This window comes from Fukomys damarensis, unplaced genomic scaffold, assembly GCF_012274545.1.
Source record: "Fukomys damarensis isolate Sample0158 unplaced genomic scaffold, DMR_v1.0_HiC HiC_scaffold_21, whole genome shotgun sequence".
NCBI classification, from domain to species: Eukaryota; Metazoa; Chordata; class Mammalia; order Rodentia; family Bathyergidae; genus Fukomys; species Fukomys damarensis.
The window spans coordinates 1,004,828-1,022,766 of NW_022900933.1; the positions used below are offsets into that span (position 1 = coordinate 1,004,828).

At 44.6% G+C, this 17,939-nt stretch overlaps 1 long non-coding RNA gene across 3 annotated transcripts; it reads right to left on the bottom strand.

Moving 5' to 3' along the window:
* Window positions 1-149: 149 nt before the first annotated feature.
* Window positions 150-10,899, bottom strand: LOC117287142. Of its 3 annotated transcripts, none has more exons than XR_004518362.1 (5): window positions 10,644-10,899; window positions 8,047-8,364; window positions 5,983-6,233; window positions 3,022-3,121; window positions 150-792 (listed from the first exon to the last, which is right to left on the bottom strand). It is a non-coding gene; the product is annotated as an uncharacterized LOC117287142 (long non-coding RNA). The 3 variants fall into 3 exon arrangements; XR_004518360.1 differs by having other exon boundaries at window positions 7,608-8,364; XR_004518361.1 differs by lacking the exon at window positions 8,047-8,364.
* Window positions 10,900-17,939: the final 7,040 nt, after the last annotated feature.

Consider the following 17,939-nt stretch of genomic DNA (forward strand, 5'->3'; position numbering starts at 1 on the left):
TAAGTAGACTTTTCTCGCCTGACTACTAAGAAAAAGAGTACGTTCCATGTGCTTTACTTGTTGTAACTATAAATGATAATACAAATTATTATAACTCTGCTTTCTTTGGGGAGAAACACCCAGCACATACTCAAAATTCATTTGTGTCCTCATAAACCTATTTTGAGACCTTACGCAGCCCTAATCCCGGAGAAATGCCTTGTACCTGGAGAGCTGCTTAAACCTGGTTTCTCTCTGTGCAGTTAGCAACTGGAGCAAACAAAACCAGCCAAAATGAAGAGATGCTCACCCAACCAGTCTTATACCTTGACTGATGGCACATTTTTTAATGCGAGTATCAAATGTGCACTTCCTCCATTGATTGTACTATTTTCTAGTCGCTGCTATGTGACTGGCTTTTTCTCAGTCACACCAGGCTGGTGAGGAGGAGTCCTGAGGACTTGAGTTCATTCGGGACAAGAGGGCCGCTGATAATTACGAATGGTCCATCCCTCCTCTTCCCTGCTCGGCCATTCTGTTTTCTGGGAAGGTTTTCAGTACTCAGCCAACCCGAAAAGATTGGAGAAACAATGTGCATTGTCAAGAATCCATTAATAGTCACCAGCCTAGAAAGATACTGAATTAGCAAATGACCCTTTTGAGGTTTACACTGAGGGTTTCTCTTCTTTGCTTGCCACCTGCTTTGAGAATTCTTGTAAGGAATGTGGCCAAATGCTCTTCTGGGATGGGAGAAACTGGGCTCTGTTTGATAAACAGGCTTGTTTTCTTCTTTCTTGTTCAATAATCAGATCCCTGTGAAAGGGAGATGACACCAAGAGTCACAGAGAGAAGCTAAGTGCCCTCCACCGCTGGAAAAATTCACTTTTGCACCTACAGTTGGTGCGGGGCCTAAGAGGGAAAGTGGTTCTTCATTTTTAACTGAAGACATTATGACTACAGTGAGGATCACAATCTCCCCACACACTGTGAATATGTGAATTATAATCAGTTGTTAAAGGACCGCTCAAATACAACTCTAGCAGCTCACACCAAAATCTCTTAAACAATGGCCATTACGTTTATACACTCAAGTACAAAAGGACACTTTGCTTTCCAGAGTAAAGGTGGTCTGGGTACAGACGCTGATTATTCTTGGGATTCTCACACCCACGAGCAGAACTCGTCCCACTCCCCCACCCCCAGGCCAGTCTAAAATCAGCACGAATGCTGTGTAATCTAACCAACAGGATTGATCCAGGTCAGGTATTAAGGGCTAACATGGATTAAACAAAAGACCTTCCCCTTGTAACATGAAGAAAAAAACTTCAAAGGTAAGACTTGTTCTTGTTATGACAAAGGAAGTGGATTTACAAACTGCCTTGAGGCGCTCTCCTCTGTGACTTCCAATTTGCTCTGTACAGAGAGAGCTTTTTCTTCTTCTCTTCTCTCCCACCCCCAATCCCAGCTCCTAGAGTCCTCCCCAGGGTAAGAGCTTCAGGTTAAGAGAATCTGACGGAGAATGTTTTTTCTTGTTTGTTTTTAAAGACGGGGCACCAGGCACCCCCCCCCATTAAATGATCAAATGACCCATGTGTTTCTGCACCTCCCAGGTTACCAACACAAGGAAGTGAAGCTGGGCGTGCTTCCTGGGTCCCTCCAACAGGGCAGACTGAACACACCAGCCTGGTACTGGCAGGGAAATCCTGCAGAGGGGTATGCAAACAAGAACCAGAATATCCTAGGGGGCTGTATCTAAGCCATCCCATTAGCATCCCCCACTTCAGAGTCATACCAAGTCAGGATTGGGCACATTGTGCTTTATTGTCAACACCCTGATGCAATGTTATAATAACTTTTTGTTATGATATACATGTGAACATAATTTACTTCTAGGAGTTCAAAGTATTTTGTAGTTTTTGAATATATATATTAAAATATATATATATACAATTATATAGATATATATTCACATACTCATATATAGATAATCCATGTGTTTATCAACTGCTATACTCAAATGACTCTTAAGATATTTCACTTTTGGTGGGGTAGAAATGAAAATAGCACTGGTGTGCATTCTAGCTTCTCTAACTAGAGTGCTGTATCAACACTTGTTAAAAGAAGGGGGAAAAATAAATGATTAAAAAGGGGACTACTCCCACTGCACCCTAGATGTTGACTTCAATTATGTTTATAATAACATTACTTAAACATGCATGAACATAAAACTAGTTATGAATTCCTTATGTAGTGGTTCTTATCTAATTATGAAACCAAAGTAAATATACTAATTAGAAACAAATTGAAAAATCAATAATATTCAAATTAGCACATTAACATGACAGAAAATGGTGTTCATTTACAACAAGAATATGGTGCTGGGCCAGGGATTTTAGCTCAGTGGTTCCACTGCCTGCCTTGCAAGTGTAAGGTCCCGAGTTTGTTCCCCAGTACCAAAAAATAAAAATAAAAAAGAATATGCTGCTGATGGTTCCTCTCACATTCTTTGGAGTCGGGTATGCCAATTCAACTAACCCAACTTGGGAAAGCCTCTAAAAAAAATACTCTAACATATCTAACCCTTCTTAACATTATCTTCTTTGAATAACTGTTATCAAGGTGATCCTTTCTGTAATAAAAAAGTTTCTTTTATCCAATATAACTGTAAAACTTTATGTACTGAGTCTGCCTGTGATGTTTATCCATGAGCCTGAAATAGAGATAATGCTTCCTGGGCACAGATAACTCTACCAACAACCGCAGACTTTGGTGTTGAAATCAGTGGCAGGATTCCATTGTACATTGTCATCCAGAGGATCCAGAATATGATTATATTGCCTTTTTAAAGATTGTCTTCTACCCCCCAAAAGAAACATAAAGTCAACAACTTTGTAGAAAGAAGTCAATGGTCAATGAGAACATGTCCTTTGATTATGATATGTGTGTTAAAAACAATTTGCAGAGGCTAAGCAGTATCTCACCCCAAAATACACTTTCTCCCTGTAGGACCAAGCATCTGAGTTAAAGAGAGAAGATACTCACCCTTTACCACACGGCAAGAGTGTGGTCCCCATCAAATGACTGGTCTTCATCTCCTCGCCTGAGTGTTCTCAACCTTATCACCTGGTGCTTCCCCTTACTGCTGTATGTGAGGAGATCAGACACAATGAGAGCAAATCTTAATATCTCAAAATGTTCAAAGTTTGCTTGTGAGACATCCACATATCTTGATCAACACACAAGATTTAAGTCAAACTGAGGAAATATTATTTGTCGTTTGCACTTGAATACTTCTTCAAACTTCAAATCATATGGTGTCCTTCTGTGCAGTCAAAAATGTAATTTCTGTACAACCCAATCAGTGGTTTGAAGTGAAGAACCCTGATAGCATTTTTTTTCCTCATTGAGTTTATTGGTACATTTTAGGTATACAGTACAGTTACATTCATTATTGGGATCTTTTACCTTACATGAAAGGTCTTGGTTCTCATTTTTCCCCTTGTCCCTGCCCTCCCTTCACCCTCTCCTCCCTTCCCTATTTACAAATATTTTATTTCTATTTTTTCATTTTCTCATATTTTTTTCTTTTCCCTTTGTCGTTAGTGATCTTGAAAGTTGTGTCTGTCACAGTCAAAGGAAACCAAAGACATTTCCCCAAGTGAATTGGATATGAATATATTTCTATAAAAGTTGTATAGGCAGGGCCGGGGATTTAGCTCAGTGGTTCTGGTGGCTGCCTTGCAAACACAAGGACCCAAGTTCAAGCTCTGGTACCAAAAAAAAAAAAAAAAAAAAAAAAATTGTACAGGCATAAGAAATTAAAAGTACATGGAAAGCATGCACATTCCTAACGAATTTCAAGGTCTTTGGAATTAGGGAGAAAAAAGAAACCTTTGTAGACAGAAAAGTCAAAAATGTGTGACATTCAATATAGTGACTTTCCTGAGTGAGGATGGGGTGCTCAGACTGCGGGGTTATAGAAGAATTATGGAAAAATATATAATCTGAATCCAAGACAATGGACTATTAGAGATAATGCACTATGGGGGATGTTTACATACAATTATTATAAACAAGGAGTGGCATACTGTCTCAGGATTGCTGACAAAAATCAAGTTACTGCCCTGCCTGGGTCTGCTATTCCTTTAGGAATCTCAATCCTCAGCTTGGCTGGAGAGAAGTCAAATCTTTCAACTCTAGGAAGACTCAAAATTAAATGTAAAAATGTTAGAAGACTCAAACTTGCAATTTTCAATTCTCTTAGTAAAAAGAAATATGCATATTTGGTATTTTAGCTCCTTATAATATTTAAGCAAATTCGTTCTGATGGAAGGCTTGGTCAGTTTTATAATTACAGTATTAAAGTGTGTGATTCAACAATTGACTTAGATTTGTGATTTTTAAGCTGAAACATAATTAAGGTTATAAATAGCACTGGACTTTCAAAGAGCTTAACGATCACCATATATAAATTAACTGACTAGATTTACAGGAATCATTTGAGCACCTGAGATGGTCAATCAGTTAGACAACTAAAGGACTTTTAAGAAGCATTATACAATCAATAATTTAGTTTAAAATATTCTAAGATCCATACTATGAAATATAAAATTTTTAAGGCCCATTTTAAAAGCGGTTATTCATACTGGCTAGACTGATGAACAGCATAGTAGAAACTGTAAGTCAAACCTAAAAGCTAATGGAAGAGGTATGTTCTTGAATTTTTAATTTAAATATCAAACATTGCAGTTTTAAAACTGAAACTATCTCCTGACTGGTATCTCTGCACAGGAAAGCAAAGGAAAATCTTCGAAGGCAACAAGAAATTCATAAGTTATAAAATAAAAAGGTTTCCTTTATTCTTTCCCAGGAAAATGTATGAACAAACTTTATCCTAATCATCTCTGTAGTTGTTTTTTTCATGCAATTATTAAAATATGTTTGGAGTCTACATAGAAAAATAAGGAGACCACTTGTTGTCTGCACGACCACCATTGCTGCCTCAGTGGCGGCCTTCTTGGGGTGTCTGGGGTGTGCAGCATGTAGATCTTGGTCACCCTGGCCTCTGGATGCCTGTCTGGTCCTGCAGGGGGCAGTATGGAGCCTGAAGCCCAGCTTTCAGGAGTATGCGAGCATCAGCAGTACACCCAGCCTCTCTCCTTCCTGTATCATTCACATCCTCAAACGCCTCACACCATCTGCGTTACAACCCATATCCCCCATTCTCACAGAACTTCCCCGTACTGGCTAACAGGTATTGCTAAGGACTCGCTTGTGTTATTACCCAACCCTTACCAGGACTCCAAGGTTGAAACCCTCAGGCCTGCTTTTGGAAATACAGTTGGGGAGTAATTAGATGCACAAAGTCATGGGAGAGGGCCCTTTTTGTGGGTGTTGTGCCTGTGTAAGAAGAGGCACCCGGAAACTTGTTTCCTCCCTCGCTCTCACTGCCCTGTGAGGACACAGCCAACAGGTGGCCATTTGCAAGCCAAGCAGAGATCCCGCACCAGAGGCCTGAACTGGCCTGCACCTTGATCCTGAACTTCTAGCCTCCAGGACTGGGGCAGAAAAACATCTGTTGTTCAAGCTGCCAAGATACATGCCCAGCAGATGATGTTATACTAGTCCGAGCAGGCCAGGACAGCCTGAGAAATAGTGCTTTTGGTTAATAAAGATAGAAAAGATACCACTGCTGCCGAGCATAGTCTTTCTGGAAATTTCAATAACTGACTGAAGAACTCAAGGATAATGAAGACACTACGTATTTTTTTCTAAATCTATTTCCAGATGGAAAATTACCTACCAATCAGTTTAACCATAAACAGGGGATATGCTCTAGATCAAACAAAAGGAAATGTCAAAGCTGCTCATTGGACTCTGTGGTAAATAGCAGCTATGGCCCCAAATTTTCATTCCTCCCTGTGTTCACATCCCTGGTTATGTAACTTTGCGCTACCACCGTGAACGAACCAGCCTGTGTGTGGACACTGGGCTTAGACTCACCATGTGACAAATTAGTAGGATCCAAGGAGGGACCGACCGAAGTGGGCTTTGTGCTTTGGGTTGCTGCCCCTTGCTCTTCTGTCTTTGCTCTAGGAGTGCGCAGTGGTCCGCCCGCAGCAGGCACGAGCTGAGTCGCCAGTCCCACCAGCCTGGATCACCTACAGCTGGCCTTCCCGGTCATCCCACTGACAGAAGCAGTGGATGATGTTTCCTGGCATGCCCGGATTGAAAACTTGCAATGAGGGCTGGAGCTGGTTCAACAGATAAGAAAGTTTAAACACTATGAATATAGTTTTTGGAGTCTGACCTATAGATGTGGCTTTAGTTCCACTAATCCAAAGATGACGTCCTTCAGTTCCTAAAGAGTTGTTTTAAGGCACCTCTGACATGATGATCTTCCTGTTTTCATTCTACCTAAAGTCCTTTCCAATATGACATAATTATCATTTATCAGAACACAGCCGTGTTGATGCCCAGGCCTTCACAAACAATATGCCTCTGGATCCTCACTGCAGAACCAGAGAGGCCATAATAATAATTGTCTTTCAGCGGCTGGGGAGAGGATTCACCCCAACTTCGGGACACATCTGAGGAGTGGCTTTTTGGTATCTAGACTGGGCTTCCCCAAATCCCAAATCCGGCAGGCACTGTCTGATGAGCACTCTTCTCTCACCCCGAGTAACAGAGAAGACAGCCTGATAGATCTCTCACATCTTTAATTCCTGTGATTTGGAACCAAGTAATGAAAAGTGAAAGTCACTCTGTGAATCATGTTTCATCTAAGCCTATTCTCAGAGCAAACGTCCCCAAGGAGTTAATGTCATGTCACCAAGCAATTAGATCTCCATTGCCTAGCAAAAATTCAGGACCAAAGGCAGGCTAATTCTATTAGAAAAGGAAACCACGATGTTGTACAGTTCTGAGGCTACTAGATTTGTATTTAATTATCCAGGTAATGTAATTATACAATCATTTCTAATCTGTTATCAAGAGGAAAAGTTCTTGGTGATTTTTCTTTTTCTTTGGCAAGCTTTTGTGAAGGAGGCATGCAATTAATATGACACACTTTAATTACTGAAGTATAAAGATATCTTTACAAGGCTGTATCCCCATCCAAGTGCACATGCTATAATAGCTGCTTAGATCTTTACCATTCCTATGTATTTGTGGCTTCTTATCTTATAATGACCAATGGTGATAATTAGCACCATCATAAAACACAGATTCCAAAGCTTGGTTCTGCACATTACACACAGAATAACTGAGAAACAGTGAGAATTCAGGAAAGAAATTTTTTAAAAATCTACTCAAATAATGAAAATCTCCCAGAGGAATACATTTCCACACTTCTTATAAGTGCCAACAGAATAAAATTATTTCCTTAGAACTTATAACCCCTTATAAATAAAGACTTGAAAGTTCCTTAAACAGTAAACTGAATTCTTGGGGCTAATCTCTGCTCTCATAGTTAAAATTGCCTTATTTCCCCTGTACTACATAAGGTTCCCTCTATGCAATGTCCTACTGGATTATTCCTTCAGATTTGAGGGTTTGCTCCTTGGCCCCTGCAGAAGAACACACAGTAGCTTAGAGATGCTGGCAGGATACACGTGCACTGTGTTTACCTCCCACCAAGCCTTCCTGTCCTATCTCGCGCTGGACCTTCCCGACGGCTTCCGTGATCACATGTGAAACTAAGTGGGCCTCTGAAAAATTTCACTTGCAGTCCGAAGCCATGCCCTGTCTCCTGGCGTTGTTCTCCTGACTTGTTTATCCCTTTGCCCAACAGCTGCACAGACTGTTCTGTTTCCTAGAGCGAGGAAAAGCTGGCTGTGAGGTTGTTAATTAATGTGGTCTGAAATCTGGTTCCCAGACGGGGGACCCTCAAGACAGACGTGGGAGCTGGAAATGTTGCGGTGGGTGTGCGTCGTGGGAGGAAGGGAGCAGGGCAGTGTCAGGGTTGGGACCAAAGTGCATCTTCATTTGCATCAGAGGACAAACTTGCTGGCACGGAGGCTGGGTTTACCACAAACTTAATGGCTCCAAACACCATGCATTTATGACCTTGTGTTTCCTGCAGCCGGGGCCTGGGGCAGAGAGCTGATCATTGACTGGGCCTGCTTGGGCTCCTGTCCAAGCCCACTGATTGCTGGAAGAATTCATGTCTTTGTGGTCTCCATTTTCCTCCTGCTCTTGGCTGTGAATGACTCTCAGTGAACAGAAGCTGCACACAGGTGCTCACAGTTCAGTTTCCACAGGCAGTTCACAGCTAGGTTTCCTCTCTTCCAGGACACCTGTGCATGGCTGCCTGCCTTCCTCTGCTGGGACCAGGCAGAGAAAAGTCCCACTTTTGAAGGGTTTAGGTTGGTGGCGGTGATGAACCTGTGGCAAACACAAGTGTCACAGCAAGCTGTGTGTGTCCCTGAAAGCTCTAAGGTTCGCCATCACTGGCTTGGGTGATTAAGTCAGGTCCACCTGGATAACCCGCCTATCTAAAGGTCAACTGATAACAAAAACCTTAATGAAAACTGTAAGATTGCTCCAAAATTTGGCTATATTAGTGTCTTATATAAGCTAATGGGGTAAAGGTATATCATCTATACCTATATCTGATATCTATACATCTGTGTCTATATCTGGTCATCCTCTGCTGTCTCTTCAGGATTTGTTCCAAGACTCCTCGAGGATCCAAAACCTAAGAATGCTCAGGTCCTTTATACAAACTGGAGTAGTGCTTTCATACAGGCAGTGCATGTTCTCCCTTATACTTTACATCATCTCTAGATTACACATAATGCCAATACAATGTAAATGTTGTCAGTAACTACAGTTGACAGCAAATTGGATATTTCAAGTTACCAAGGAAATACCTACAAAACAGGATTTTGAATATTTTACAACAGACACACAGGATCATGTGATCATTGAAGATATTCCACATTGCTGACATGGATTGAGATGTAACACTGTACCCTGTAAAGATTTACAACTACTATATGTCAAATAAAACTTTTCAATATATTTTTAAATAATCCTGCCTACTATAGAGGACTTGCCAGGACATTTGGAATTGCTGTGGTACCTGAAACTTTCTCACGAGACAGTCATTTCTTTGGATTTGAGAGGCACGTTTCTGAGTGTCTTATGACATGAAAGCAACTGTAACAGCTATTTCTGCAATCCTGATTTTTCCAGGCACTGTATTTTATCCTATTTGACCTTCCCAGCCACTCCCTGAGAAAAGTGTAAGTAGGAGGTTGTGGGAAGAGGCAGGTAATTGACGAGAGGCGACCAGGAGCAGCAGGGAGCCAAGGTCACCTGTACATGTGGAGGGGCAGGGAGGGTCAGGAGATAACAGGACCTGAGAAAGCTGCAGCCGGGGAGGCTCCTGGATTCGGACAAGTTAGCCAGCTGTGGAGAGGGCTTGAAACCAAGTCCAATTTCTCCCTGACCTCCGACCTCCCACTAGTGCTTCCTGTCAGACAAACTCACCTCTGGAAGCTGGACAGCAAGAGAGCCCAGGGGTTCGGCTTATAGGCCCAGCATCCCAGGGCACCGAGCAGGGCAGCGTGGGCTGGGTCAAGTGGGGAGTCACTGGAATAAGCCCCTAAAAGTACAGGCACCTGCAGGCATCCCCGTCAAGCTTCTCAAGGCTCTATTTTATTTTTCTGTTTTAGTAGATGATAAGGACAAATAATGAACTCCTGATTCATCACAACTTAACACTCTGGCAGTTGTTTAGGTAGCTAGAGCTGCTGTAACAAAACTCCATACACTGAGTGGCTTAGTTAGCAGTATTGTGTTTTCTCACAGTTCTGGAGACTAGAAGGCCAAGATCATGGTGTCAGCGCTGGGCCTGTGGTCTCTGTCTGGCTTGCTGGGTCCCCACACCACATTGTGCTGTGCCTGCATCCTTGGTGTCTCCTTGGGTGCAGATCTCCTCTTATGAGGGTACCCACCCTGTTGGATCAGGGCCCACCTCTACAAAAACCCTGACTCCAGTCTCCTTCTGAGATGAGGTCAAGGCCTTAACATATAAATTTGCATGGTCGGAGTAGAGGGGGACAAACTCCATCCCATGGCAGCAGGTTGGCTCCTAAGGCTGACAGGAAATGAAAAAGCTGGATTGGAAGTGGAGGAGAGGAAGAGGGAAGCACTCACCATTGCACTTTCCCAAGGGGACCCTCTCAGGGTGCCTGCTTGAGGAGCTGTCCCTCCTGTGGCCATCTCCACGCACTGGTGGGTGGGGGCGAACAGAAACCCCAGGGGAGGACCTCAAGAGCTTGGGAAAGCTTGTTTTGTAATTGTGCCTAGTGACGCCTTCCCTGGACCCCACAGGAAAACAGAACACTAATCTGAACTCAGTTTCTTAAAACAAAACTGCCTTCTGACGTTGGACGGGTCCCAACGTCATTAAAATCAAACGGTGTCATCTTTGTCAATAGGGGAGGGTGGAGGGGGTGAAGGGAGGGCAGGGGAATGGGGAAAAAACAAGAACCAAGATCTGTCACATAAGGGTACAAGATGCCAGTGATGAAGGTAACTGTACTGTATACCTAAAAAGTACCCATAAACTGGATAAAAAAGAAAACAAATCAAAAGGTGTGAAATCCCCTAGTGATGATGAAAACAGAGCCAATACCCCCAGCAAGGCTCCTTACCTGTTGCTATGCTTCCACTGTGCCTTACCATTTTCGAAAATAAGCACACAGAGATTTGGGCTCCATGCCGGGAGAAGCTGATAGAGATTTTGTACAGTTCCTCAGATGATCCGGGTGTCCAGCCAGAGTGGAGACGCGCTAGAAGTCTTCATGAACCGTCTGGCTGTCCAGAGCTTAACCTAGCAGAGGCGCAAGGAGGTCTGGGAAAGCACAGGTGTTTTCCTTACCGTGGCTCTCATTGCCCGTGTGCCCTGAAGACATGTGCAGGGGACTGAGGCCAGGAGTCTGTCCCCCGCCGCTGCCCAGGGCTCTCAGGGTGAGCTAGTGTGCCGCCCCACCCGCTGTGAGAGGTCCGTGTTTAGAGCACATCTCTGTGCATCCTGGGTCTGAAGACGAACCGGCAATTCATCTAGCAGTACTGGGTCAAAGAGTAACAATTCCTGCTCCAGTCCTGGGGAAAGAGCTAAACTGGGCTTGTGCAGAGATTGATAGTTAGAATCTGAGAGATTTTAAGAGGGAGTAAGGGAAAAGAAAAAAATATGAGAAAATGTAAAAATGGAATTAAAGTGTGTGAAGGGGGGAGGGGAGGGTGAAGGGAGGGTGGGGACAAGGGGAAAAAATGAGAACCAAGACCCGTCATGTAGAGGTACACGATCCCAGTGATGCATGTAACGGTACTGTCTACCTAGAATGTACCAATACATTTTTTTAAAAAACAATCTGAGAGATTTTTGAGGCTGATTTTTTTATTAGATGATTTCTCCTTCAAAGCTGATATGAAAGACAAACCCTTATTGTAAGACAGTGTCCCACTTTATTAAATCTCAGATACCCTGTAAAAAAGGCCGCTCTTAGCTGGGTTTCACGGAGCGTTCTGAGCGCCCCCGCTGCTTCATCCATTCTTGTGTTTAGCAGGTGCCCCTGTGTGACGCAGAACTCCTGCCTCACAGCTTCGCCTTCTAGCTGTGCAGAAAGAAGCCACCGGCAAGCGATACATTGTATCCTAGTGGTGCTACTGGAAAGGGCAGACCGGGCAGGGGTGGCGGGAAGGAGAGGAGCAAGTGCCGTCATCATAAAGCCAGCACAGAAATGTTCCAAGGAGGAAAGAGGTGGACGACATCAGACGGCAAGTAACGCCGGGAGCAGGAGCTGGCTGTGGTGACCTGACAAAGGCACAACGGCCTCCGCTGAAGGATGAGAGCTGCAGACACCGAGTGTCACAACTCTTTAGGGGAAAACGGCACCTTTTCAATGCCTACTTTCGATTCGGGGTTGGGCGGTCACCAAAGAACCGACGTGTGATGGATGGGAAGGCCGAAGGTCAGGTTCCCAAGCGGAAGGGGCGGCGCCAAGTGTGGTCCAGGCCCTCTGGCCTTGCTTCCTGTCTCCTCGCTGCTCCTTCCGCCTTGGGTCATTGCCAGCAAAGCAGCACACGTCATTTCCTCTTGAGGGGACCGAGGGGGACTTGCATTCTGACCCTCGCTTCAGAATGAGACCTGGGGACTCGGAATACTTACATTTGCCTGGAAGCTCTGTGAGGCTGAGGAACCTTCCATGCCTGCCCCAGATTCCACGGCCCCAGCACCACCCACTCCACCTATGTAATCAGACGTGGCCTGTGGGTGGGGATCGGCCTGTTGTGCAACTCTCAGGCGTTTCTGACGCAGGGAAACCAAAATGAACCTCAACAGAGAGGAGCAGCCTTGATGGTTTCTTGGCTGAGTGACGGGGAGATTGTAGCAGGCCTCTTATTTTCTCCTGGGAGAGGCAACGTGCTTTAGGGCCTCGAGAATGCCCCAATTTATACGACTCACTTCCACAGCTTAAGCCTGAATGGCATTTGGTGGCTGATAATGTCTCTCTGTGTCACACAGCAGAGGACTATGCAGCCAGATTTTGCTTAGAATTACATTTAAAACCTGGAAATCAAATGATGTGTCCAGATAACTTCTGTGGTAAACCCCAAACCAGTTATGCTCCGGGTTAAGCCTCTGCGTTTCTAAACAACATGCCTTTATTCTCTCCAGGCCGGTGCTCGCACCTTCCTGCCAGCAATATCGAATAGCAAGAAGCTGAATGTCCGCTCTGTGCGTGCATTAAGAGATCAGTGGCCGGAAGAGCAGTGCCTCTCGGCGAAGAAAATCTCCATCCCTGATAGATCTCCCCCACATACGTCAAATCGGCTACCTCTCTGTTTCCTGAGCTATTCTTTAATAGCTAAAATTTTACGCAAACAAAGCTAGAATATTGATTGCTGTGCAAAGATGGAACTCTCGATTCTCTGGATTTCTTTACTCTATGGTTTCCTGTCATAGCTTTCTGCTTCTCAGGGCCCTTAAGAATGTCAAGGCTCTAGGAAAGTTGCCAGACTTCCTGATGGCTCTGTAAGGCAAGGAAATAACCAATCCTGGCAGCGAAGGTAGAAAAAGAACAAAATGTGTTTCTGCCGTTGAATCCTCACTCCATTGCTGAGGACCCGGAGCCTGCAAGACGACTCGCGGTCTCGAGCGAGGCTGACCGCAAGGCGGACCAGGCCTTTAGAAAACCCACGGCCTCCAGAATCGGTGCGGCCCTTCCTTCCACCTCCTGTACCCTCCCATAAGGAATCTGCTCTGCTAGGCTCATGAGCTCACGGCCCCTTCAGGCACCGGGCAAGGCTTCTGAGCTCCAACCTCGGCTTCTCCCGGGCAGAGGGCTTGACTTAGACCAGAGCTCATGAATGAGATGCTGAGATTGTCTGCTGTCCTTGCTCCTCCAAAGTGATGTGTGATTACCGAGGGGCATAGAAGCTGGGGCACTGAACACATTCCCATCCCCTGGACGGGGACATAACCATTTGTTGAAGTCCACTGGTCCATTTTCTGACTCTAGGAGAGGAGTTTTCTTCACATGCACACAAAAACAGTGGTAAATTCCCTTTCTAAAAGAGTCATTTAAATATTACTGGTCATGTCACATTGTAGTTGTTTGGAAATAATTATATCCATATCACAGACAGTAAATAATAGATGTACGTTCGCTAACATTTTATTCATGTTCTGTTTTAATATGGCAAACTTAGAAGTAATTTAATCTGCCAGTAAATTGAAGTGGTAGGGGGTTCTTCACACACAAGACTGCAAGTTATTAATTCTGGGCAGTCTTCATCTTGTACAATTAGTCACTGTTTGCAGCTGGATATGTTTTATTAATTTTCCATAGCAGTTGATTTTCCACGGTTTTTTCGGTTTAAATTAAGCAGTAAGAGCTGCTGTTTCTTCTTAAATAAATTTTCTTTCCACAAAAATATATGCCTCTGGCTATGTCAATTTTCCCATTTGATTAAAGTGCCAGCAGGCAATTAATAACTTAATGCATTTTAAAGTACTTTTGGAAAAAGTAATTTGAATAGCCAAACTTGTGCCTTTGAATTGATAGTTGTAGAAGAGTTAATAGCCATTGGAAACCCCTAGAACCTTGGAAAGGACAAATGGGCCCAGCAGTCCTGTCTGGGGACAGGACTCCACAGAGAGCCTGCACTCACATTTGGGGACAGGATGATTGCCACTTTGTATGAGACTAAAGAATGAAAGCCGCTTCAAAACCATCTTCTAGAGGGAAAAGGAAAAGCTCTAGACTACCATAGTGAAGTTTGAGTAGGAAGACAATTCAAGGAAGACCATTTTTCAAACAAGGAGAAGCCAGGCTTAGTGGTGCATACTTGTAATCCCAGCACTCAGGGAGGCTGAGGCAGGAGGGTCACAAGTTCCAGCCTAGTCTGGGCCATTTCATGATTTAGCCACACTCTGTCTCAAAAATTAAAAAAAAAAAAAATTTAAAAAGAGCTGAGGATATAGCTCAGTGTGAAGACCCTTGGCTCAATCCTTACTATCACAAAAAAAATTAATTTAATTTAATTTAATTTAAAATAAATAAAAGCAAGGAGACAGCACAGCTGAACCTTGAAGACACCATGCTAAGCGTGTGGAGTCAGACAGAACCAATGTCAAAGGATGTCCCTCGTATGAGGTATCCAGAGTAGTCGAGCTCACGGAGAGAGCGGAGCACTGGTTGCCAGGGGATGAAAGGAGAGGATGGGGGGAAGTTACTATTTAAGGGATTAACGAGTTTCCGTTTGGAAAGATTAGAAAGCTCTGGAGATGGGTGGTGGTGATGGTTTCTCATCAAAATGGCCATATCAAGTGCCTCTGAACTGCACACTCACCAGGGGTCAAAATGGAAAATCTTGTACAATTTATATTTTACCACAATACAAGTTAAAAGGACCAACCAGACTTTCCCCACACATGAGATGCCTATGTGGTGAGTCCTCTCATACAAAGTTCCTATCTCCCTGGGCCTCACTGGAGGGGCTGTGATCCACGGGCTAACGGCTCAAAGCCACAGTTCTTAACAGCAGCTCATGAAAGTGACAAGACCCACATGTGTGGGCTATGCCATGATGGCCACGGCCAAGAAAGTCAAGCCTGAGTGCAGGAAACGGGTGCACCCAGCAGGCAAGCCACCCCACAGAAAGATAGCAGGTTCCTCATTTGAAGGAGGCACTGAGGTCAACAAGACGAAAGGTCCTGCCTCCACGGGCGGGCCGTGACTTGTGTGCGGGCTGCGGCCAGCACTGCGGCCAGGACAGCCACCTGCATGGTTCTCTGAGGAAGACAAAACCCAACCCATTCCAGGTCACCAAGGCACATGTGTACTGAAGAGGACTGTAAGGACTCATTTGTCTTCTTTCTAAAAAGGGAGCATCACGTTAAGTGACCTGAGTCGGGCACAGAAAGGCAGATCCTGCTTGTGCTTGCTCAGAGTGACGCTGAAAAGCAACCTCAGAGAAGCAGAGAGCAGAACACTGGTTTTAGAAAATGCATGTACATGGTGGGGGAAGAGGGGACAGTGACCGATACAGGGGTGCAGGTGGGCAGGAGAAGCAACTTCTAAGGTTCTGTGGCACCGTAGGATAACCATGGTTGACCATTAAATGAATATTTCAAAATAGATAACAAGAGGAACATTCACAATACACGCACAAAATGATACCTCACTGTATACATTTTATACACGTATGGACACTGTAACTAATAAATCCGGCTCACAATCCTTTATTTTGGAGATTTTCTCCCGGCTCTAGCTGAACTTTGTCCCTAGTAAATGTGCAACCTCAGTGTACCATTCAGCTTTGCCAAGCTTGAGTTTGACTTAGTTTTTTTCCTAAAAACCAGTGAGCTCACATTTCAGCAGCTTATGGATCTTTAATTAAATTGCATAAGTCTAATAACAGGGTGTAAACAGAATTGAGAACAAGCCTGGCTGAGTCTCGGGAGGCCCTGGGAGCAGAGGAGCAGAGGCTGCTTGTGCAGTGTGGGTTTCCCTGGGCCCGAGCTTTGGGTAGAGGTCGCTGACTCCAAGTCCCGGAAACACAGGGCACTGTGAGGCACACACGAGTGAAATGCAAGTGAACACTAAAGTCATCAGCGGATGAACCTGAGGATACCATGCTGAGCACGGGGAGTCACACAGAACAAATGTCAAAGGGTGCCACCTGAATGAGGTATCCAGAGTAGTCGAGCTCGCTGAGAGAGCAGAGCAAGGGTGCCAGCAGACAAAAGGAGAATCAGGGGCTCTGCCTTTCAGACAGTGCCCTGAAATCGCCTCTGAACTCAGTACTCGGGAGCCCAGAATGGGTGATGTTTTTCAGAAGCGTGAGAGAGACACCATGGATAAATTACCACTGTGCGCTTGCCATGACTAAGCTAGAAAAGACAGCTAAGCACAGATTAAAAACCAAATGTTTTAACTGCTAATTTTAAACTCTTTGCCAGATATAAACTCAAACCTTTTATTCTCACACAATGGCGTGAGTGAGCTAAAGCTGCCTCTTGTTGTAATCCCAGATCTCCCACCCAGGGTCAGAACTCGACAGTCTTGTTTGCTTCGCAGACCCAGCTGACCCATTCCTGCTCGATGCTGAGGACAGAGACCTGTCCACTAGCTGTTTCTAAAGCGTACCAACCACAGTGATGGCTGTGCTGGATTTCTTTGGAGGAGCCTGTCCTTGGGGGCTAGGCAGTTTATTACTTAATTCCCCCACCTCCTGAAGAAAATGTAAAGTGCTTTTCAGAGTCGTTCTGCGGAGTGCCACACTGAGCCTGGGAGGTGATGCTGGGACGTTTTCCCAGCACTGAGCTGGCGTGTTCCCAGCTGCCCTGAAGCAGATGCTGGTCCCAGCAGAGAGAGGAGCGGTGATTTTGCCGTGGGTGTCAGTGGTTCACACACCCGATGGGAGGACGGCACCAGCTGAGGCCTTCGCTTCACTTTGTGCAGGAAAAACAGCAGCTGGGCTGCACTGATTTAAAAAGAAGTCAGGAAATAATAGGATTGGTAGCTGAGCTATTGCAGAGACCCAGAGGGTCAGCTTAGTGTTTGCCTCATTTATTACTAGGCACCAGGGTATCGCAATGGGTTTGTCCGCCAGTAGCCTCAGTAGAGGAGGAAGAGGAATGTGGCACTGTCAGGTCATCTACCTCTTCGGAAAACTGTTTTTATTTAGGCTTTGCCTGGGTTCTTTTATGCCTTTGTTATGGTTCAGGTGTAGCTGCCCCCTCAAAGCCTCGAGTGGTCATAGGCTGCATCTAGAGAGTGTGAAGCTGGAGCTGGTTCATGACGCAATGCCAGGCTCAAGGGCACTGGGATTAAGGGTGTGAGTGCTGCTGCACTAAGTAGTCTGATGAGATAAAAGAGGAGAGAGACGCTGTTAACTGTCTCGTTACCTTGGCTGCCTTGTGTGTGTCAAGCTGTTCCTGCTCCGCCGTGCCTGCTGGTTGGCCCTGCCCTGGAGTCGGCTGATTATGGACTGAAACCTTCACAAACTGTAAGCCAAATAAACCCCTTCCCCTTTAACCTTGGGCGTCTGGTATTCTGGCTCAGCAACAAGAGAAAAGTAACTAACACAGCCGTGCTTCTGTGGCCACTAGACTTAGGTGTGTTTTGTTGTTCTGCAGACTTTTGTCCACAAGGGGTCTATTAGCTATTACCTCCTTGGATCACCAAGGGCCTACCACTGCTGCATGTCTGAGAAAATCTGTCCCAGCTTCCCCCACCTTAAAAAAAAAAGTGACATGTATAACTTAATAGACAACAAAACTATAATGACCTATACAATGAAGATGCATCTGGTAAGATTAGCTTTGGCTGCATGGAACAGCCTATCAAAATAAATAAATAAACAGCAAAGGCTTACACGAAATGGAAGATAAGTCAAGGCCATATCATCATATTATACACCATAAAATGTGTTTAAAA